Source organism: Mustela erminea, chromosome 8 (assembly GCF_009829155.1).
Source record: "Mustela erminea isolate mMusErm1 chromosome 8, mMusErm1.Pri, whole genome shotgun sequence".
NCBI classification, from domain to species: Eukaryota; Metazoa; Chordata; class Mammalia; order Carnivora; family Mustelidae; genus Mustela; species Mustela erminea.
In genome coordinates this window covers 54997672-55021569 of record NC_045621.1, presented here as the reverse complement: position 1 = coordinate 55021569, position 23898 = coordinate 54997672, and the positions used below count along the sequence as shown (strand labels likewise).

General features: G+C 38.9%; 1 protein-coding gene and 1 pseudogene across 1 annotated transcript in view; both read left to right on the top strand.

Annotated features, from left to right (window-relative positions):
• CCDC148 (coiled-coil domain containing 148) overlaps window positions 1–23898 on the top strand; it is a 268591-nt gene that overhangs the window by 200288 nt on the left and 44405 nt on the right. The gene's annotated exons all lie outside the window — the stretch shown is intronic.
• On the top strand, window positions 4791–5662 carry LOC116596847 (annotated as a pseudogene).

Below are 23898 nucleotides of genomic sequence, written 5' to 3'. Positions count from 1 at the left end.
ATACAATGTTATAACCAGCTAACACTTCTAATTCCCCTGGTGTATTTTACCCTGTCAAGGGCTCATACTGACAGCAGCCAGTTCAGTCTTGATAAGGATAAATTCATGTACCTGAGCAATGTATAAGTTTTGTTCCCACCACTGGGAGAATTTTATTGTGAGCCCATTGAACAAGTACCCATCTGCTAGGGAAGAAGACTGACACACTTATAGCAGATCATCTCTTCTACCTAATTCTTTAAAACCACTCATAAATTATTCCCACAATTTGAACCAGTTCCATTAGGTCCATCCACATAATCTCTCTGAATCTTCCTGTCACAAATCCTCCAATCATATTCCTTCAATATCCCTAACCAGCTGACCAAACCATTCACTAGTGTCTACAGATTTTTAATTCATTATTTATTCATTTACTTAAAAAATATTTGAGTACTTAATGTGTGGCAGTCACTAGTCCTTAACCTCAGGTAAAGTGTACCCTGAGACAGTCCTCTTGAAATTACACCTACATGGAAGATTTCACTTTTTTACCTTGTTTTAGGGAGATTTCAGAGCAGAACTATCCACCATAGCTGTCTACTTTTGTTTGGGGCCAGTTTTTGTGTAGACCTGGCTATAAAACTTGCTCATTTTTGCCTTCTCCAGTCAACTAGTTGTTGGGAATGCCCCTTGGGCCAGATGTGTGTGTTGAGGGAGGGAGGTCAGTGTGGACAGTGACATACCTGTTCATACAAATTATCTGTGTCTTCTGGTCATGTGCATGCTCAAGCTCAATCTACTTTTGTTTCATTAGTCTGTGCTGCCAGTCACATCCAGCTTTGTGGCTGGGTGTCTCAGATAGCATCCAGTTCATTATGAGTAGCTGAATCTCATTGTCACCTGCTGTCTTAAAGTCAAAAGTCTAATTGATACCCATCGTCGTCTATAAAAGGTAGATTAAAAAATAGTACCTATCTCATTTGGATTTTTATGAGAAATTAAAAAGTTAAAACATGGAAGCAATTACAAGATGCCACATTGTGCCTGCTTGACAAATGGTAGTTATAGTAATTATCATGGTCCCTCAGTAAACCGAGAGCTAGTTCTTCAAAGAGAAATCACAACTTTCAAAGAAGGCCTGAGTATGCTGAGTATGCTGAATCCTGAATATCTCACTAGCCAAGCTCCATCGAACATTCTGATCATCCAGAATACATCAGTGAATCCATGGGGTCATGGGGCCACGTGGCATTGCTGTCTGCCCTGTGGCTTAGATCAGCGCGACAGCTTTCTTTTTCTTTGGCCCCTTTTCAGCACTTCATCACCCCTTCTAATCTGTTCTTCCTCCACTGTTTCCTTTCGGGTAAATGATAGCACTACTTAGTCCACTGCCTCGGTGACTCCTCCCTCTCTCACTTCATGTTCTCACAGCCAAAGGCTTAGTGAGTCCCACGAATTTACCTTTTGAATATTGATCCCTATGGCTATCCTGATCAGCCTACTGTTATCTCTCACCAGAATTAAGGCTCTAACTTCTCACTATTTCATCCTTGCCCACAATGCAAACACATCCAGTCACATGATTCTGATACCAAAACCCCTTCAGCAGTTTATCTTCACAATCCTGACAAAGCTCAGATGCCATGATCTTGCTTATGAGATGACCATGGTCAGACTATTTCATCTTTTACTTCCCACCTGACTTTTGCGCATCCTACTCCTTTTTAGACTACTACACTCTACCAGTTCCTGAAGGACCCAGGTATTTCTTTTGCCTCCACTGCCTCTTCAAACTGTTTCTTCTGAGAACACTCTTGTAGCTAATTTTACTCCTCCATTTCTCGGCTCAAATATGATTTCCTCAGAGGACTTCTCTGGCCTCAAGGTTATGCCTTCTTAATACATGTTCTCATGGGCCTGTTGTGATGAACTGTTGTTACAAACCACCCCATAACTTATTGGCATGGGATAACAATGATGTTATTATTATGCTTACGGATTCATTGGGTCAGGAGTTTGGACACGTCCCAGAGAGGATGGCTTGTCTCTGCTCCATGATGTCTGGACTATCAGCCTAGAAGGCATGAATGGCTGGGAGTGACTTGAATGCCTAGAGCTGGAATACTCTGGTGAATTCCTTTTTCATTTGGGCTGGGATGACTAGAAAGCTGGGAGTAGCAGGAAACCATCAGCTGGAGCTCTGCCTGGTCTCTCTCTGAAGCTGACTTCTTCAAAGCACAGTGGGCTCAGAGTAGCTGGACTTCCTACAGGGTACCTCAGGGCTCCAGAAACTCATCTTCCAACAAACAAGGCAGAAGCCACAGGACCTAGAAATCGCATAGTGTTATTTCTATTTTATCTATTGGTCAAAGTAGTTATAAGCCCAAACAGATTCAAATGAAGGGAATTTAGCCCCAAACTCTCAACAGGGGGAGTATCAAGTAATTTGTCATCATGTTTATTTTTTTAACAGATTTTATTTATTTGAGAGAGAGAGCACACACAAGTGGGTGGAGGGGTACAGGAAGAGGAAGAAGCAGACTCCCTGTTGAGCAGGGAGCCAACTTGGATATGGGGCTGGATCCCAGGACCCTGAGATCATGGCCTGAGCTGAAGGCAGACACTTAACTGACCTCCGTCATCATGTTCAAAGACCATCACAATGCCCTATATCTACACAATCTCAACACCCATATTTTAACTATAATTACTAATTAGATTTTTATCTTTTCCAACAAATTATAAATTCTATGAGAAAAGAATCTGTGTCTATACCATAATATCCTCATATTTGGCACATTGTAAATGTAGATAACACACAGTCTCAATAAATAGTCATTATATGGGAGAATGCATATAACTAGTATAAAGCACTATTCAGGGAATGATAGGGCCTCAATTTACTGTAGGTGAATGAGCCACACTGGTCTTTGTTGTGGTTAAACTAGAGGAATAGGAATTGCCTCACTCTTACAATTATTTATCTTTGCTCCTTTTTTTTTTTAAGAAGAGTGCCACTTCAAAGTGTCAGGCCTAAGTGTTAAGTGTCATAAATCTTAAAAGTTACCCAGTTCAATGATTTCAATTTTTGAATCTTGTGTCCATTAAGTACACCCTAGGTATGTGTGTATCTCTGGATACTGAACTTGCTATCTTCCAGAGCAGTCCATTTCATCTTTGGACAGCTATTGAATTTTTTTCTTTCCCTCTTGTTGTTTCTTTAGTTTTTGGTAGTAAGCCCAGCTCTGTCTCAGCTTCCATACATTAATTCTCCTTCTATTGCTTGAGAGCAAGTGAAAAAGTCTGAACCTTCTTTTCCTTGACAACCATTTAAATACTAAGAAAAGTTACCCAACTCCATCTCCATCCCTATAAGCCCTTCCTTTTCATAAGCTCTTCTTGGAGAGGTAGGTTTTCAACTCACTTGTCATTTGCAGGGAAGAAGGGGCTTAGGGGAAAACCCTCACTGGCCAAAGGGACCCATCATGATTCAGCACATGTCATGGTTCAGGGTCACTATGGAAATATTATCAAAGGATAGAAATTATTGTAAGTAAAAGTTACTACTTAGGAAGTTATTTGTGTACGTATCTACCATATATTTATTTAAATAAGACAAGTTTACATCTACAGGCAAACTAATTTGATTGCACAGAGGTGTTCACATGACCTAAATCTGCCATGGCAAGGCCCCAGAGTAAAGACAGTGGATGAGGTGACTTTACTGCAGAAGGAAATAAATGAGAAATCATCTAGTTCCAGGTGGATCCTGGGCTGATAGACCAAGATTCTAGTTGTTATTACCTACATTATGACTTCTCCTAATTACACTGATTCCTAACTTAGAACAAGCCTTACTATTTAGAGGAGCTGATGGACTTCTTGGATCTTGGAGGTCTGGGAAGAGATTTACTATCTGTTTGATGGTTTAAAAGCACAAAGCTGCTAAGCCCTGTCATCCCATTCAAAGGAGTCCCTTTCCTTTACCAGAGCTAAGTGAGGCAGCTAAAAGACAGTCAGCACAAAGGCACAATTGTAAGTTTTTCTCTTTTGTTTTCTGAACCACATCTACCCTTCTCTCTACTTTTTTGTATTGTCTGTAAACAAAGAATATTTTTTACATTTTTAAATGGCTAGGGGAAAAAAGATCATGTTGTGTGAAAACTATATGAAATTTCAGTTTCTGTGTCCATAAAGCAATGTTTTATTTGAACACACCATGTTCATTCATCTGTCTCTGGATGCTTTTGTATGCCACAATGACACATATAGCAACTGTATGGCCCACAGTGATAATGACAGACAGTGACTATATGAACAACAGGCCTGAAATATTTATTATCTCACCCTTTAAAAAAGGTTTGCTGATCCCAGGTCTAGTGGGATTGTAGAAGGGAAGGGCATTAATGCTGTTGTTTTTTGCAAACTATCCTTATGTATTTGGGTTCTATCCTTAACTAGCCTCTACATAAATTGAACTGGAATGAAGGAAAGCTAGGAAAAGCTGACATTCTACTCAATCCAAAGCACCATCCTTTCCTCTGAATACATTCTTTTTTGTCTATTCCCTTCCACATTAAAGCACTTAGAGCTCTAGGTACGCTCTACCCCTCTGCCAAAGCAGAGCACAATTAAAGCTTCTTTCCAGCACAAACATCTTAATTAATCTTGCCCAAGGTGACAAAGCGTTTATGCATGTGTAAGTGGATCTCTTTTAAAAATCTATATTAAACTCATGATCCTCTTTCTCTTTTTTCTCCACCTCTAACTTTTTGATAGGGTTTCAAATTTAAGGACGAGTTGCAAAAATGGTACAAAGGAATTTCTACCCAGATTTACGAACTTCTGGTATTTTGCCCTATTTCCTTCATCACCTGTACTCTTGCTCTCTCTCTTTCCCTCCAGCCCACCCCTCACACTGAGGTCTGCCATACACGATTAGAAGAAAGTTGCAGGCAAGCAGCTGGGGTTGCTGTGTTTCCGTTCCCTCCCCAGCCCCTTGTCTCCATGCTCCCTGCTGCAGTGAGCTTCCTTAAAAGTTTCTTGCTGCCGGGCCCAGCTGAGGGGCTCTGTGCGGCACAGCAAGGCATCCCAGCACCCCTTACCTCACTGAGAGCCATCTGTCTTGGTTAGATGGCTCTGGATTAGGATTCTCACAGGAATACCCCACCAGTAGTGTCCAGGGATCTAAGTGCCTATCCACGAGAGTGTTTCTATGTTATGGTGAATGCCAGATCTGGGGAAGAATCAAAAGAATCTGTTGCTGAAGAGAAGACATGATGATAATGTTGAACCTCTTGCGGAATTTAGATTTGTGCTTAGTGATAAATCAGCAATGCTCACTGCACTGTGTGAATGCCAGGCTTTGCATCCAGATCCTGAGGATGATGATTCAGATGATTGTGATGGAGCAGAATAGGATATGGAAGCCCAGGATAAGAGCAGGGAGACATCCCTTCATTTTACACCTATGAAGAAGGATTATTCCATTTAACAGCAGAAGGCCAAGCCGCACTGACGATATCAGAACGAATGCTCTCTCAGTGTGTACGCAGCCTGTGTAACATGGCTGGAGTCTGGACAAGATTCAGTAAGGGACTATGAAGACGGGGTGGAGATAGCTACTATACTAACGGTTGCTGGACAGTTTGAGGATGCAGATGGTGATCACCGAGAATGATTTATGCAGCTGTGAGATTCTACTCTCTATGTAGATTCTATTCTATCTAGGAAAGAACTTGGTGCCTCTTATGTGGAGTTGGTGCTGACTAAAGTCTTTTTGCTTCTCCAAAATTTATCTGAACCAATTCTTTTTTGAGAAAGACTATACTGAGACAAAAACTTGTTGTCAGCAGAAGAAACTATGATCTTTATTAACAAAGGTGAATTAACCAAGAGGGTATTTGTAGTTTATTGTCTACCACAAAACTTTCTATGTATAGGTCCCCTCTGAGTAGGACTATACTTGCTGCCTTCACTCTAGGGACCTTCTGTAACCCCGCAGGTCCACACGTTGAGAATGAGCAGGCGTTTGAAGGTGTAGGTAGACTGGATGGGAAGAAGGGAGGCTGAGTCCAAGCTATACCCCTGCACAGCCTAAACATTCCCTCACTCCTTAGAAAGAAAGACAAAAAGATCTCAGACAAATCCTGGCCTCTGCTCATTCTCCACAGGGGTAATGGTCTTTTCACTAACTGGGGACCCAGGTTAATTCACTCAAGCATCTTCAGGGGAGCATTTTGGGAAACATCCTAACCACATATACTACCACTAACACAAGTGCTTCTGACTAGCTTTTACTCCTTTTCCCATGTGTCACCAGTCTGTTTTGTTATAACCTGTTAGGTTATATTCTTTAATTTCTAACCTCTTAGGTCGGTTTCCATAACAACAGTGAAATTGGGATGAAGTCCTCAGAGTACTTTGGATGATAATTTCTTGTCTTTGTAATAGTTTAACAAATCTAGGTTTACTAAAAAATTGAAAAATAAAAAAAAGAAAAGAAAAGAAAGTTGCAGACACCATGAAATCTCACCACTAAATATTTTGGCATGACTTAGCTAAGAATAAGGACAATCACCGATGTAACCACAATACCATTATGATAGCTAAGAAAATGAACTTAGGCTGTTTTATTTTGTCATCTCATAAATGTTGAAGGCATGATAGATTTAGAAACTGGCACTTTTCAATCTCCAATGTAGTAATTATTTCAGGTGAAGGCCATCAATAGATAGTAAAATCTTTAGATGGAAGAGTTTTAGATGGTAAATAGGATATTTACACAGAGCCCAAGTATCACTCCATGAATTACTTACTAAATGAAAAGAGGGGGGAAACATGCCTGTACAATGAAGAAATCTGGCTATTGCCACTTTAATTAAATATACAAACAGCATCACTAGTGGAAGACTAATAATCTCCTGAAATGATGCAATATGAAATACATCATCTTTGTGCCAAAAATACTTTATCCCAATCTAATAAATTTTCTGGTATAGGAATTGGCAAAGATTTTTTAGAAAGAGACAGACTGTGATTATTTTAGGCTTTGTGGGCCATGTGGTCTCTTGTCACCACTGCTCAACCTGCCCCAGGAAAACAACTATGGACAATATGCAAACTAATGGGTGTGGCTCTGTTCCAATAAAACCTTATTTACAAAAATAAAGTAGGGGATTGGATTTGGCCTATGAGTTATATAGCTGATCAAGTCTTGTTTGAGACCTAACTTAAAGGAAAGGCAGGGGGAAAGAGGAGTGACAGGAAAGGGTTTGATACCAAAAGGAAATAATCAGACAAATCCAAAACAATGGATATGCTACAAAACAACTTTAAATGCTTCAAAAAGTCAGTGTCATGGGTAAAAGTGATGGAACTGTTGACTGCTCAGACTAAAATAAACCAGTAAGGCATAATAATCAGTTTGTATGTGTAGATCTAGATAGATCTAGCAATCATCCTTTTTACACACAGTGCCACTAAACCCTGTCTCCACATCCCTATTCTTGTGCAGATGATTTTTTGGACCAATGTGCAGAATCATTTGGTTATCCTCTCTCTTTCATTGGAATGATTTGCAATCACTACCAGAATGACTTGTTTGAGAGTGTCTCAACACTTCTGGGTTGCTTTTCAGAGTCTTGTGACATAAAATCAATCCTATTTTTCTCTAAACTTTTGATTAAAATCATTAAGAAAGCAAGTTTATGAAGAGCGAGGGAGGCAGAAATAAACAACAACAACAAACCTCGCCTATGCTTTAATCACCAATCTTTAATTATTATCTGTCACAAGTAGGAGGTTTGTATCATTTGACCCTTTTATTCCCAAAGGTAAAGAAAAATTTGCTTGTTCCTAATAACAATCTAAGTAGATAACTGTATTTTTACTAACAATTATAATGAGGTGACCTTCCCTATTCACTGCCATTTTCCTATGAGACATGAATTGGAATTAAATCTCAATTTATTTCACAAAAGGCCATTTAAAACTCCTAAGTTCTGTTATAGGGAAATAACTTCAAAATAACTTACCAGCTCAAAACTGGTTTTAAATTAAAATCAACATATCTTTTTAGTTGAAAATATTTAAAAGACAGCTATTTTCCAAGCTTAAGTTATCATATTTTAAAATTTAATTTTATTTTATTATGCTATGTTAGTCACCATACAGTGCATCATTAGTATCATACGCTTTGAGCAAACTAATAAAGCCAAGTAAGATTTCTTATAGATCAACATTTTTTTCCCCCAGTTCACACCTTATTGCCATGACAATCTTCTGTTCTCCTGGTAAAGCCTGTACATGACTTTAGAGCAAATGTCTTTACGTTCACTTAATCTTCACTAGTCTGATCATCCCTGCCTTTATTTTTCCACTCTTGTTTTGGTTTCCTGTCTTAATAAGTCATCTTTGTGAGGACAAAGCTGTTTCAAAGTCAAGGCTTAATTTCCCTCATCACAATTAAAGTTCTGCTTTTGTTCCTTAGGGGAGATGTTTTTGAACTTCACAGTGGCTTTTCAGTTTTGTTTAACAAAGGGCTGAAGCATGTGCTACCAATAACATACAAAATCAAACAAGACAAATTTAAACACAGTTCACTGTTTTTGCCTTTTTTATCCTACAGACCATTCTCGTAGGGTGATAGTTTTAAAGTCTCTTTTTCAACCTGTAAAATAGATCTTGAGGCCACTACAAGTATTGCCTGAATATATTAGCCAGAAAGTTCAACGGAAATCCCAGACACCACTAGGAAAGAAAGCAGAAACATGACTTGACATGTGTACAAAATCATCATAAATTTGTATTTGGGAGACTGAATTATTCCTAATGTGATTCAGAAAATGATGTCTATAATGACCATGAAATCAAGTCATTCTTGTAAGAGTTGCCAGAGTTGATGGACGGAACCTCAAGTATGGAATATAGTGGTGATACTATTATTTAAATCTATTAACCTATTTAATTTATAAGTTTAATAATTATAACTGAATGCCTACTATGTTGGCAAAGAGTGATGAACAAAAAGGACTGTCCCTGTTTTCAAGGACCTGACAGTCTAATGAGGAATTCAGATATTCTTGGTGAAGGCAAGCACAAATACAATGGGAACATATGGGAGCGGTGCCTAAACCAGGTAGGAGGTGGCAGGGGGAGTCAGGAATTCTTCATGGTTGAAGGAAACATCTTCCAGAAATGGGAAATACCTTTCTGCCAAATACCCATGGCTATTTAAAGGAACTGACAGTGATTTGGTATAGTTGAAGCATATGATTTGGAGAGGGCTAGGGAAATTTTGTGGTGAAAGAAAAGATTAAATAGATAAGTTGAATCCAAGTTATGGGAAGTTCGTAGAAGCCTTACATCTTATAGGGTTTGAGTTGGGTAAATTCTGACTTTTAATTGATTAATTATAATTAATTGAATTAAACAATTAATACATTTAGTGGCTTATACTTTTTCTATTTCCAAAAGGATTTTAATATATGCATAGAGATTTAACAAATTCTAGAATACTAGAAGAAAAAAGAACTTGGGAAGTAATTAACCATGGGTGGGTTTTACTTATTAACACCTAAATGGCTTTAAAATGGGATTAGACACACAAATGGTAGGTTTTTAAGGAAACTTGTTTATTTAAGGCCATCCCACACCTTCCCAGAAAGGGACCTCATGTCTGAGTCTCAGACAGAGCATTTCTTTTGGTCTGATCTGGTATTATGTGTCCTGGGTATTTTTATCCTCATCCCTTATGTATACATACCCATCTATTTGAGGTAGGCTCAGTAAATACGATCTTCAGGTGAGCTTAGAACATCAGAGAATATTTAGAAAGCTAAAGTCCCTATCTACTTTTGGAGAAAATCCAGACATCCCATCTTCCATTGATTGCATTTTTGAGTGACTTTTTAGCAATAAGACTCTCTACCTCCAAATTAAGCTTCTGTGGAATCATTGATTAAAATGGCCGATTAAAAACAACTTTAGGGGAAAAAAACCCTTAAGACAATTTTCTCTTACTGAATTCTTCTCAAGTTCTTTCTATGAAGTGCTGTAAGTTGAATCTCTCTTAGCTCATCCCAAGTGGAAACAGAGAACAATGATTCCTCTGTATAAAATTCCTAGTCATTCTCCAAGATCACTTTCAGTTTCCCATTAGCCTTATCATTGCTATATAAGGAGTCTTACTTTCTTTATGTTTTCTTGAGTCAGTTCCTGATCCTTTAATAACATTTGCTGACCTCCTTCTGAATTCCCTCTTAAGAATTCAAGTATTGATTCTGAGACATTTAATGATCTCCCTTTCTAGTGTCTTAGTAGATAGATACAGAGTTGGGCTTAAATTGTAGTTATTTGAGGTTCAAGTTAGCTAATAAGAAGTAAGTATACAGCTACTGTCCAGAGCACATGGATATGCACAAACACTGACACAAACACAGGTATAAACACACATGTGCAGAATAGGGTCTAGGGGATAATGTAGACAAAGGAGCAGGGATTTTGAACAGAAAAAAATCAGATATAAAATTTATATAAAGGAATTTCTGACTTCACCTTAGGAGAGCCAATTAATAAAGTAATGACTCAATATGAACATTATTCAGGTCAGTTGTTTGGTATAGGTTATGGTTCCACATGTTTTGACTTGGGAGAAGTCAGACCACTTTGAAAGGAAGGCAGGTTGGAGGAAGTGGGGAAGTGAATTAAAGTTGAGAAATTTCACATAACTCTATCTTTGTGTTTTTCCATTTTACTACTAAGGGGATTTACAGTAATAATGTACTAGTAAATATTTAATGACTTGCTGGGGGTTGGGGAAGGGGATGGGGTAAGTCCTGATTTGTAGTATTTGCTGATTTCTGTGGTATACATACTTTCACCATGGCTTACTTCAAACAACCAACCTGATGTCACCTAACACAGAATCTGGAGGAAATGTGCAGTTATATACCATTATATAGTATTCCTACTGTACAGACACAACAGATATAAATAAACTCAAGAGCATAGGTAATAGTAAAATAATTTGGAAGTGATGAATTTTGATTATTTATTACCTTTGTTATTCTTTTAGTGTTGTATTAAGTTTTAACTTTAATTCCAGTGTAGTTAACATACAGTGCTATATCAGTTTCAGGTGTACAATACAGTGATTCAATGATTCTATGCATTACTCGGTGCTCCTCAACACAAGTGCCCTCCTTAATTGCCATCACCTATTTCACCCATCCCTCCAAGACCTCCCCTCTGGGAACCATCCATTTGTTCTCTATAGTTAAGTGTCTGTTTCTTGGTTTGCTTCTCTTTTTCTCCTTCGCTCATTTGTTTTGTTTCTTAAGTTCCACATATGAGTGAATTCATATGGTATTTGTTTTCTCTGACTTATTTCACTTAGCATTATACTTTCTAGCTCTATCCATATTGATGCAAATGGCGAGATTTCATCTTTTTCATGGCTGAATATTATTCCATTGCATATATACCACATCTTCCTTATCCATTCATCTATTAATGGACACTTCAGCTACTTCCACAATTTGGCTATTGTAAATAATCCTGCAATAAACATGGGGGTGCTTATATCCCTTTGAATTGGTCTTTTTGTATTTTTTGAGTAACTACACAGGAGCACAGTTCCTGGAATGTGGGGTTCTATTTTAAACTTTTTTGAGGAACCTCCGTATTGTTTTCCACAGTAGCTGCATCAGTTGCATTCCCATCAACAGTGCATGAGTGTTCCCCTTTGTGTTCTCCACGTTCTCGCCAACACTTGTTTTTTCTCATGTTTTTGATTTCAGCCATTCTGACAGGTGTGAGGCGATCTCATAATAGTTTTGATTTGCATTTCCCTGATGATGACTGATGTTGAACATCATTTCCCATATCTGTTAGCCATGTTACCTTTGTTTTTAAATACGACTTGTTTCATTGTAAGTTAATATAATGTTTATTAATGGCTGTATTAAAGAACTAGTTTGCAAAGGTCCTGAACGTTTGGCAATTGGCTCTTTCCAGCTGGTATGACAGCTTTGGCACTTGACTAAGGCTCACAGTTACCCCAGCAGATGAAAGCAATCATAGGACTTAAGTCTCATGGAGAGATAATTGAGATTCCCTGTGGCTTGCTATGGAATTGCCTGTTTGCATACCTGCTGTGCCATATTAGCTGTTCTGCCTCCCTGTGAATTCTCCCAAAATTCAGAAGTGAGGTCCTAAACATCATGCACCTACTGGACACTCTTCACTTATTCTGGCTTGTCGGGTCAGTTGGAAGAAAAGTAGAAGGTTTTCCAGAAACTTGGAAGTCTTGAGTGGAAGACTGAAGGACCTGGATACAGGGAATATTTTCATCTGGTGTACTTACTAACACTGGTAGTTTAGGAAGCAGAGTCACACATAGGTAATTCTCAAGTTGTGCCATATATGAACTTTAAAAAATAGTTTTCAAGGTGGTCTATGACCAGAAAGACAGGGTCTGAGCTACGAACAAAGGTACTTCTTAAGATGGAGCAAATATTTTTGGCAGAAGTCTTCACAGTCCTAATGAAAGTCAGTGGTGGGACAGAGGATTACCTTAAATTTTAAGAGAAAAGGCAAAAATTCACAGGGAACAAGAGCAGCAAAACCTTGGGGCTACATGGTTGTTGAATGATGATGAATTCCCAAACATTTGACTGGAAGATTGATAATTATAGCACAGAAATTAGGACCATGAACTTTAAATTTAATTAGAATGTTGGACATGCCTTCAAGTGAATGATGAAACACAGGAGACAACTGTATAAGCCAATGAATATATTGGGGAAAGTGGAAAATAACAAGAGCAGTAGATTCTGTCTGAGAGCATTTGGAGAGTGGGAAAATATGAGATATGTACTTCAAATATAGAGAATAACCCAATAAGGTCCATTAACTGGAAATAACATCAAAGGGTAGAGAACAGATAATTCCTCCTACATAGGTTCACATTTGGGCATGGATGGCCAGAAGCCAGGGAGGGAGGATCTCACATGTTCCCACAAACAGCAGTGGAGTACATTATCCCCAAGCGAGACAAGGAGAGAATACAGCATGTGCAGAGCTATAAAAGTGAGCCTGGAGTTACCAGCAGGTGATGGAACGTACACAAATATCAGGAGCCTGTGGCAGGAATCAAAAACAAGCTGATGAGCAGGAAGGGGATGGGATGCTGGAAGGAGAATATTATAGTCAGAAAAGGCCAAGTGTGTGGGAATATCCAAAGTAAGATATTAAGTGATTAGTGGACAAGGCATTGGAAGTAGTATGAACACAGAGCAGAAATAGGGAGGCAAAAAGCGGGATCCAAGAGACTGATTACCAAAACAATTTTCTACTTTTTTTTTTTTTAAGAGAGGGAGAGAGGGTTGGGAAGGGGGCAGAGGAAGAGGGGAGAGAGAATCCAAAGCAGACTCTCTGTCCAGTATGGAGCCTGATGGGGGGAGGTGGGGGGGCTCTATCTTACAACCCAGAGGTCACAACTTGAGCCAAAATCAAGAGTTGGACACTTAACCCACTTGAACCACCCAGGTACCCCTTATTTTCTACTTTCTTGGTGCTGGGTTTTCAGTTGTTCTCATGTAACAAGCACTAATCCAGAGAAGCAGTGGTGTCCAAATTTACAGAGCAAAAAAATATATATAACCTCACGATTATGTGAAAATATAATCCCAGAATCCTACCACTGGTGATTTTAGGTTAAGCCCAGGAATTTGCATGCTAAAAATAAACACCACTGAAAATCCCATTTCAGTTAGTTCACCAACCACTTTCTGAGAAATACAGAAGTATCATCAATCCAAGGGCCCTGATGGTGAGATGGTTCTGTTAATAGCCCAGAGTTTCCGCATTTCCGCCTGGTGAGCAAATGCTAACTCCTGTGAGAGGCAAGTTCATGGCCCAGCTATCTCAATTTGTTGCAGTTGCTTGGAAACATCTATTCCTTTTACTTGGTTTTGTATCTTCTTTGACTTTTAATGTTGCCATTTTACCTTGTGTTTAATATTACGCATCATTTTAAATCTTGTTTGGAAACAGGTAGGATAAACATCCTAATTAAATTTAAAATTAATTGATGATGGCCTCTCTCATGTAATCAGAAGTGGAAAAAGTAAGTAATGCTGTTTAGATATTAGTTGAATAATAAAATGTGCTATGCTGAATCTTTCATGGTAATGTATATGAGAGTACCTTGAAAACTAAAGTTTTATACAACTAGGTGATATTTAAAATATCCGTACTTTAAATCTACCAAATAAGTATGTGTATTTATTATATTCCTAGAAAGTCTTTATATACTCAAAGCTTCTTGTACTTATGATATTTTATTAATTGAAGGGGGAAAGTCCATATTTTCCATCACATATGCCTAAAGAGAAGAATACATCACTTTGTCCAAATATTGTGGCTCTTTATTCTTTGTAGCTCTTCCAAATCCTACAAACAGAGAGAGGATTATCAGTACTCTCTGAATGTGTGTGGGCTTGAAAGCTCTACACGTTTCTAGAAGAGCAAGGCTTTTGATACTTTTTTTTTTTTTAATACTTGGGAGCTTTTGGTGCAAGTTAATCCTTATGATGTCTCAGACTAATGCTCCACAAACTATACCTTCCTAAGACTTCCACATAGTGGACATAACTGATTTTATGTTGGACCAGGTTCAGATAGGGTCTTCCTACGGTCTGTTTGGCAATTGGCCTATTTGCAGAAAGACTCACGTCCATCTGCAATTATGCCAATGTCTACATAAAGTGTTTTTATGCATTCAAATGAAGCAATTCAAACAAACATTTCTGCTTGGATTGACAAATACCTATAAGAGAGAAATGCTGGGGGCGCCTGGGTGGCTCAGTGGGTTAAGCCGCTGCCTTCGGCTGGGGTCATGATCTCAGGGTCCTGGAATCGAGCCCCACGTTGGGCTCTCTGCTCCGCAGGGAGCCTGCTTCCCTCTCTCTCTCTCTCTGCCTGCCTCTCTGCCTACTTGTGATCTCTGTCTGTCAAATAAATAAATAAAATCTTTTAAAAAAAAGAGAGAGAGAGAGAGAAATGCTGGCTATGCCTGGCTAAGGTGACAAAATTATTTTCAAAACCGAGGATCTAGGCAGAAGATAGATTTATTGATGTGACAGTCTTCAGGGAAACCAGAAACTTGATCTCAGAAAGATGTATATTCAAAAGGAGGCCTTAGGGAATATTCTTGTCTCTTGAAATAATGGAGAATCTGGCAGGAGGAGTTGTGACATCTGGGAGAGGACAATAAAGATTAAAATTTAGAGTTACTCGGAGAGAAAATGTGAGTTGCTTTTCATATATGTGACAAGGTTGGCTGGATCTTTAAGAAATTAGAACTGTGTGTAAATAGAGGACAGACTAATGGTTGCCAGAGGGGAGGGGAGTGGGGGAATGGGCAAGATGGATGGGTGAAGCGGTATGGGAGATACAGGCCTCCATTTATCGAATAAGCCACAGGGATAAAAGGTACAGCATAGGAAATACAATCAGTGGTATGGTAATAGTGTTGTGTGGGGACAATTGGTAGCTGCACTTGTGATGAGCACAGCTTAACATATGGACTTTTCAAATCACTATGTTGCACACCTGAAAGGAATGTAACATTGTGTGTCAACTATACTTCAATTGAAAATAGTAAGGATGAAGGATGTGTACATATAGTGTTAATATTTGAAGAGCGAATTTAACTATTGCCCATTGTGTTAGTCATTTGGGGCAGCCATATTTAATTTTTGTTTCAAAACTATTTTTCCAGTTTTATCAATTTTGATTACTTTAATAAGTAAGGTAATTCCTTATGTTAAAAAAAAAAAGAAATTAGAATTGTGTCCACCTTCAGGTTATAGCTTTTAAAGGAAAAAAAATCACTTTCTTTTGCTATCCAGGCCATTGGATCACCCAGTAACTTGAATTAGGGTAAATAATCTAGGCCTTTCGTTAGTTTAATTTAGACTAAGTGGATTTTCCTGTTGGCTTACGGTTTGGGGGTCATGACTAGGGCTCCTGGGAGAGCCAGGCTTGTTTCTTTTCTGAAGTTGATAACTAAGAAGGTCTTAAGAATGGAGAGAGCTCTTCTTCCTAAGGAACCTCTCGTGCTATTGCTTTACACTCTGTGCAAAATGTGAACAGAGACAACCCATCTCCTGGTGTCTTTGTTAGCTGTCTAGAGAGGCCAACATCTGGCTAATGTAACCCTTCTTTTTTTTTTTTTTTTTAAAGATTTGATTTATTTGACAGAGAGATCACAAGTAGGCAGAGAGGCAGGCAGAGAGAGAGAGAGAGAGAGAGGAGGAGGAGGAGGAGGAAGAAGCAGGCTCCCTGCCTAGCAGAGAGCCCGATGCAGGACTCGATCCCAGGACCCTGAGATCATGACCCGAGCTGAAGGCAGAGGCTTAACCCACTGAGCCACCCAGGCGCCCCATAACTCTTTTTAAAATGTAACTTTTATTAAGTAAAATTCCATGAAAGTTAATTACCTGTTTTGTTTACACCAGAAACTTACTTAGGAAACTCTGCATTACTTCTCTTCTAGACTGTCTACCTTTTTCCCCAGCTGCTCCCCAAGCTTGGGATTAAACTATAATTCTGATATTCTATTAAATTGTACAAATTGTGTGTTTTTGTTCACCTGCTTTACTGTACTTCTCTGATCCACGACTCTCCTCTAGGAATTTCTCCGTTTCTCCATTCAAAGAGAGGTTGCAAGGAATATAGGTGTGGATATCTCTAACTTAATGTAGGAAAGGAAAATACAGGTTTTTTTTGAAATTTATTTCTGCCTGTAACTCAACAGTGTTGTTGAGAAAATAATACATATCCTTTAAAAGGGGAGCTGAAGGTCAGTGATGTAAGTATTATTATTTTTAAAGAGTTTACTTATATATTTGAGAGAGAAAAAATATGAGCAGGGCGGGAGGAGCAGAGGGAGAAGCAGGCTTCCCGCTGAGCCGCATTCCGAACATGCAGCTCAGTCCTAGGACTCTGGGATCATGACCTGAGTCGAAGGCAGAAGCTTAACGACTGAGCCACCCAGGTGCCCCTGTAGGTATTACCTTTAAATTTATCTGGATCTCTGCCCTGTTTATTATTTTCTCTTTTCCAGTAAATTTGGTTTCCTGCCACTTCAGTCTATAGTACTATTTCCAATTTTGTTTATCTGCTTGAGCTGTGGAGAAAGCCACACATCTCTCTCTTGGCTGCAAGTAATAGCCTTTCTTGAACGTCGGCTTCAGCATCTCACCTGGAAAAATTGCAGGACTGCCATTAGAGCTCATGGAGCTGGCCCTGGGGATGGGCCCTCTCCCTTGAGATCCAAACATCACTGTTCACTTGACCAGACTGTAGGGTGCACTGAATCTGCCTCTAAAGAGAGAAAACATACAGTGATTTCAGAGTTCAGTCCCTAAGGCTGAATTCTGAGACCGAAAGGAGATTGCTAAGAGAGGTGTGACTGGGCAGGAAGTCACTGGAGAGGCGAGCCGAAACTTGGGAGGCAGAAACTCCAGGGGCGACGAGAGTCTATCAGCTTTTATGCGAGCCAAGGAAAAAGGTATGAGGAAAATCATGCCCAAAATACATTTCATCTTTTGTTTTTTTAAGAAAACATACTTAAAATGTCTAACCAAAAAGAAAATATTTTCGTGGTAAAGAAAATATTCTATGTTTGTAGAGGGAGGATTAGCAGGGTTACTTAAAAAAAAAAAAAAAGAGAGAGAGAGAGGAAAAAAAAAAGCCCCCAAAGGTGTTTATGAAAGTAACCATTCTGCTACATTGATTTTTTTTTTTTTAAACTTCAAATGTTAAAGAGGCTGTTTGTGAAGCCTCTTTGCTGATCATTTCCTAGGCTGAAAGAAAATCAGGGTTTACTTCATTGCTGTGGGCAGCTGAATCACTATAAAAATCTTTGGTCCTTTTGATGTTTGCTGTCTACAGAAGTTCTGAGAGACCTGGGAAGGAAGAAAGAGAATGTAAGGGGGATTTTCAAACAATATTAGAGAAGGCAAGTTTTATTAATCCTATTTACTTAAATCATTTGTTTGAAGGAGAGGACTGTGGTTTCTTTTGTTCTCAAAGCCATCCCATTGGGATTCCTGAAGAAGAGAAACCAGTTCCATCAAAATGACACAAATGTCTATCTCTGGAAATAAGGGACCAGTTGAAGTCAGAAGTTGAAAATAGAAAAACAAACAAACAAACAAAAAAACCAAACTGAAATGTTATAATTTGATAACCGAGTGGTGTATGTTACTAGTACGGCTTTTAAAAATTTCAGTCTAGGGGCGCCTGGGTGGCTCAGTGGGTTGAGCCGCTGCCTTCGGCTCAGGTCATGAACTCGGGGTCCAGGGATCGAGTCCCGCCTCGGGCTCTCTGCTCAGCAGGGAGCCTGCTTCCTCCTCTCTCTCTCTCTGTCTGCCTCTCTGCCTACTTGTGATCTCTCTCTGTCAAATATATAAATAAAATCTTAATAAATAAATAAATAAATAAATAAATAAATAAAAAATTTCAGTCTAACATGATGCTTCTTTCAGTTTTGATTATTCTGAAAACACTCTTCTTGAAATTAGGGTCATCAGAAATTATACATATCTTATAAGAATTCCTCAGAAAAAAATCCAGTAAAACAAAACACCCATGCTTGTCACCTTCTTACCTTTAAATTATTTCTTTTTCTTTACAAACCAAAGTACAAAAATTTAAAGAAAGCTAATATTGTGAGGTAAACCCTCAACATGAGTTCCCTTCTTATATAACGGATAAAATGATTAGATAGATTCTTGAAGATTTTTTAAAATGCAATACATATTAGCTGTAACACTAAACTTTATCTACTGTGAATCATTTGTGAGTTCAAGAGTCACTGTGCCAATTACCTAATTAGTGTCAAATGACAGATGTCTCTTCTTAGTGAATTCCTATGATGGCAAGTGGCAAGCTTCTGGATGGATTAAAAAATATGTGTTTGTTTACTTGATAGGTGTTTCTAATTGCTCTGGGTTTATCATAAAAAGTACAGGATTATGATTTTTACATATTCATATATGTGACACTTAATAAAAATATGTTGAACAAATGAAATAATGAAGGCAATTAGGCAAATAAATGCTGCTGTACTGGGGTAGTCTGTTACATTCCAGATCATCATAAATCATTGCTGAAAGCCAAGTCATTCCTGTCTCTGCTGCCCCTCCAAAACCACAGGACTAGCAAGTCTGTGTCATGGATGTCATAGTTTTTAGCATCCATGGTTCCAGATTGTCCAAAGGATCTAAACACCTGATTTGTTTTCCAGTGTTTCAACTTCTCTTACTCCTCTGTCACCTCCCCAAATGATTATATATCTTACAAGGAATACCCACTGATTAGACAGGCTTAACAGAAGGGTGTATATTCACCTTATTCTTTATTTTTTATTCTGTCGACTCTGTTATTTACCTACAATTTAGAAAATTTTAATTGAATGTTTGCCATTACATTTAAAATTTTGTCATTTATTCTTTCATTTTTTTGATGAATAATGAATATTGTCTTCTGTTTTAGGCACTATGCTAGTTGTTAGAGACACAAACTCATTTAAGACACAGCCAATGTACTCAGGAAATGTCTAATACAAACAACACATGGAAACAAATCACTGTAGTGCAAATGAATAAGTGTATATCTGTTTATGCCTATTACTTTGCTTACTTGAATATCTCTGCTTGTTCAATGGAAAGACAAGTAATATTTCCCAAACTGGATTCTATTAGAAAAAGCTATTATCAGATAATTTGGGGAAATTAGCATACTAGTCTTCTTTTTGAAAATTCATAATGCATACCACCATATTCTAATAAATATTCTGAGAGATTCTACTATAAAGAAACCCATTTCACTTTGTTTATCTTTCTGAAGCTTACTTGAATAGCCAAACACATTATCCATGGCACACATCTTAACATCCTGTGGGATATTAACATTCCATGGGCCATCAATTTTGAAATGAGCTGATTATCAATTGGGACAGCTGGGTACATGCCCTCCTGTTATAGAGGATGAAAAGATAAGTATTCTCTTATACATAAGTGATATGTTGACTGGTCAGGACTCCTCAGAAGCAACTGAGAGAAACCTAACTCAAACTAGCTTAGGCAGACAGGAGAATAGATTGAGTCACACGAATGGGAATCCAAGAGTGGGTCTTGCCTCAGGGGCTCAAATGGCACCTTTAGGTTCTTCTCACTCTCTTTCTACTTCTTTACTCCTACCTGTTCATGCATTGGTCTGGACTTTCTCATATGTCTGGGCTGGGGAGACTGGGGAGAAAGGAGACTATTCCTGAACAGCTCCAGGCTTATTTACATTATTTTTACTTAGTGACCTTGAAAAGAAAAGAAAATTTTTCTTCTTCAAAAGCCATATAAAACCCCAGGAAAGATTCTGATTGACTTAACTGAAGCTCACACTTCAGCTGATTGGACAATCACTGGTCACCAGGAATGTTGAGGGGGGTGGTATTCTCTGATTAAAGGTTTTAACAGACCTAGAAGGAATGAGGAAAGGCAGTTTGAAAGGGATTGAAGTTACTAGGTTGATGTTAGAGGATAAACCAGACAGATGTCTACCACAATGTGGTCTAATTATCAAAATCTAGATTTGGCCATAATAGGTAGTTAGCCCTAGTATCTAATTACTGCCAAAAATCAAGGATAAAAATTTAAGAAAGACAACTTTTCTAATATTAAAGTCATTATTTTTAGAATACCTCTTCTAATTTATAAAATGGTTTATTGCTAATAATCCCAAATATTGTGACCTCAGACAGGTTTAATTATATAAAAGATTTTCTTGGCTCCAAGAAGTTGTATTGTTCAAAGTTATATATTCTATGATTTTTAAATACTTGAAATGATTATCCCTGCTATAAATATTTCAGGTTAAAATCACTGCATACATAAGGTATTAAGCAATAGGAACTTATTTCTCTGCCTTTGGATTAGAGCAAACCTAAAATAACAGACTAGGTAGAGGGGTACCTGTGTGACTCAGTCAGTTGGGCATCTGCCTTCAGCTCAGGTCATGATTCCAGGGTCCTGGAATCAAGCCCCACATCAGGCTTCCTGCTCAGTAGGGAGCCTGCTTCTCCCTCTCCCCCTGCTTGTGCTCTCCCTCTGTCAAGTATAAAAATAAAATTATATATTAAAAAAAAAAAAAACAGACTAGGTGGAATCTTGGCCCTCTCAACTCTCAGGAGGATGTGGGGTGGCATTCCAGACTTCTCATAGACATGTGTCGTTAGGTTTGTTCCTAAGATTCTTTTGTGTGTGAAAAAAACTATGCCAAACTCAGATGCCCATTAAAGCAGATGTTCTGTATTATTGATAGTTATATATGAATATGAAGTAGTTATACTTGAGAGATTTGTCTGAAACCACTTTTGTGATATTGCATAAAGAAAAAAATAAAAGATCCGAGTATTTGGGGGTTTGAAGGAGGTGAAGGCTACAGATACTGATGCTTGAATTATAGCAGGAGTCAGATTTGCCAGGAGATGTTTTTAAATTAAGAGGATTTTTCATGTTGGAAAAATCTTGGGTGGACAGATGAGGAGAAACCTGTGAAAGAAAAGGAGGGGAAAGCAGAGGGGTAAGATGTGCATTTCATGAGGAGTCCTTAGTAGCAGTCACTGTGGACAGGTTAAGTCAGAGGAGCTCTAAAAGAAGCTAGTTTACATTTGGGAGTCCCTGGTGATATTGGGGAGAATGGTTTCCAGGAAGTGGAGGAGGCAGACTGCATGGGTTTTGGATTAAATGAGAAGTGAAGAACTGACAAACTATGGCTTTTTCTTTTAAAATGTTTTGCAGCGATGGGAAAATGAAAAAGAGGATGGCAGTTGGAAAGGGATTCAGAGTTGGGAGACATATTTTCCCCCATTTGAAGAAGTTTGTCTATAGAGGGAAAAGATGCATGAAGGGGGATCAAGAAGGAGACTGAAGAAATAGGAAAGGAAGAAATTCATTTCGGAAGCAAGGTCCTAGAAACAACCAGGCTTATGGGATAAAAGCCCAGGTTTAAGAAGCAAAGGACTTGAATAAGAACTAGTCTTAACATAATTGGAAGTGGGCAAAGCATGTCAGGGAAAGGAATGCTTATAGCCTTTCCAGTGAAGTAGGAAGGGAGGTTCTCTGCTAAGAGGGAGAATGTTAAGCAGCTGGTGAAAATACAACTTGGAGGAGGGAGTGTGGAGTGTTCAGGTAAAGTTCGACCTCATAAATACATAATAAATTCAGCAAAAGATTGGAGCTGGGAGTTGGCAGGACATATGTAGAAAAAAAAAAAGAAACAACCAAGTAGGGGTTACTAGTCATAATACCCTTACATAGACCCAGGGATACACAGCTGAAAAGAGAATGAAGTACATAAAATCTGGCTGTGTCTCATAACCTGGGGGCAGGGGGTAAGATGTAGAACAGTAAATTTCATGAGGGAAGATCTAGCCCCGTGTCTGGCACACAGAACACAGTTTAAATAGATCATTGAAAAATGGAGAACCAGATGGGCTAGAGTAGCTGGTTGAGTAAGGATAGATGATGAGAGCATAAGAAAGGTAGTCAGTCAGCAGGCAACCCGTGCCTGGAGTTGTGCAGGCTTGATCAGTATATGTGGTGGCCCTGAGATCAGTCAGAACAGAATTCCTCCGTTTCTAGATTTTGGCAGGAGGGGCACCTGGGTGGCTCAATTGGTTAGGTGAATACCTTCAGCTCCAGTCATGATCTGGGGGTCCCAAGATGGAGACCCACATCAGGCTCCCTGCTCAGCGGAGAGCCTGCTTCTCCCTCTCCTACTGCATGGCTCTCTGTCTGCTTGTGGGCTCACGTTCTCTCTCTCAGTCGAAATATAAATAAAAAAAGTCTTGGGGCACCTGGGTGGCTCAGTCATTAAGCGTCTGCCTTCGGCTCAGGTCATGATCCCAGGATTCTGGGATCAAGTTCCACATTAGGCTCCCTGCACGGTGGGAGTCTGCTTCTTCCTTTCTCACTTCCCCTGCCTGTGTTTCTACTCTCACTGTGTCTGTCAAATAGATCAATAAAATCTTAAAAAAAAAATCTTTTAAGATTTTGGTAAGAAACAGTTTTAAGTGATACCAAGCTCCAAGTCTGGTCAAAGGAATGAGCTGCTGAGATGGGGAGAAGTGCAGGCTGTTGAGGCTCAAAGGACTGCAAGGGGGAGTTTTGAATAACCCTCAGTAAGTGTTGGGCAGTGACACGGGCAACTAGTAGTTGATTCCAAGAATCCTATCAGAAAGGGGGTGGTATAACCTCAATGTCAATGGATAAAGCTTTCCTAGAACTGGTGCTAGAACGCCAGGGAAATGCCAGCCTTCTCCTTCCACAACTTCAAAGGGAAGCAATGGGAGTAGTGTCACCTGGGAAGCACTGGTTTTCAATTAAGAAAAACTATTAAAAGGAGCAACCAAGAGTGACGTGGGAAGGGGTTATATGCTCCAGTGAAGGGAATATTTCATCACTTGCCTTGTTTAGACTTGCTAGTGTGTGATCAAAAAAAAAAGACTTTTATTCTTGTTTTTAATTCTTTATAGAAGGTGCACCTCTTGAAATGCTATTAGAAAGGAGTGTGCTAGGCAAATTTTACTGAAATCTAGAAGGGTTAGGAAAGGGTCAACAAGAGGAGGGTAAATAAATTGTTGTAGAAATGTCTTTTGGGGGCACCTGGGTGGCTAAGCGACTGCCTTTGGCTCAGGTCATGATCCTGGGGTTGTGGGATCAAGTCCCGAGTCAGCCTCCCCCTGCACTTCGGGGAGCCTGCTTCTTTCTCTCTGCCTGCCATTCCTCCTGCTTGTTCTCTCTCTGTCAAATGAATAAGTAAAATCTTAAAAAAAAAAAAAAA